Source organism: Diaphorina citri, unplaced genomic scaffold, assembly GCF_000475195.1.
Source record: "Diaphorina citri unplaced genomic scaffold, Diaci psyllid genome assembly version 1.1 scaffold234, whole genome shotgun sequence".
Taxonomy (NCBI): Eukaryota; Metazoa; Arthropoda; class Insecta; order Hemiptera; family Psyllidae; genus Diaphorina; species Diaphorina citri.
In genome coordinates, this window is record NW_007377671.1 from 1 (window position 1) to 766 (window position 766).

Here is a 766-nt window from a genome sequence, read left to right on the forward strand (position 1 = left end):
CTGAGATACATGTGACGTCATTCTCTGGATTCCGAATCTCCAAGAACGCCAAGAATGAACTCAAATCATAAGAATGAAGTCAAATCATAAGAATGAACTCAAATCATAAGAATGAAGTCAAATCATAAGAATGAACTCAAATCATAAGAATGAACTCAAATCATAAGGATGAACCCAAATCATAGACGTCACTACGTCGGGGTGATGGTCATCTGGGATAGCACGAATCTCACTTTATAGACTGTCTTGTGTACCTAGCTCGGAATTGGGATATTTCAAAATAGAGCCGGAGCGAAGGAGAGGGAGGCCACTTTGAGTACAAATAATATTACAGTCCAACCTGTCTAAGTGGGAATCCAAGGGACCGACAATTTTTTCCCACTGATCCAGGTTTCTCAGTTAAAAAAGTGTCCTACTTAGAAAGGTTGCCATGGAGGGGCCACGATTTTTTCCCAGTTATCCAGGTTTCCCACTTAGACAGGTTCGACTGTACCATGAAAAACATGAGAATGTTGTCGCCAGCGATGAGGCGGATACCACGGTGAATACACCAGTTCCCAATGGATCACTCAAGTTAAGCAACGTTCTGTGTGTTTGATGTCCGGATGGGTGACCATTTGGACAATCACGTACTAATGGCTTTTCCCTATTCATTCTGGGTGAGGTTAGTGTTAGTATGCGAGTAGCTTGTCGTCGAATGGAGGGTATAATACTAAAGAGCTTATTAGTCACTCATACAGTAACCTTGAATTTTTTTTTTTTTTTT

At 41.1% G+C, this 766-nt stretch overlaps 1 long non-coding RNA gene across 2 annotated transcripts in view; it reads left to right on the plus strand.

The window, feature by feature from the left end:
* Positions 1-6: 6 nt before the first annotated feature.
* LOC103506408 overlaps positions 7-766 on the plus strand; it is a 21,491-nt gene continuing 20,731 nt past the window's right edge. For both annotated transcript variants that reach the window (XR_003390701.1, XR_541217.2), the window contains exon 1: positions 7-390. This is a non-coding gene — a long non-coding RNA (uncharacterized LOC103506408). The remainder of the gene's footprint in view (positions 391-766) is intronic.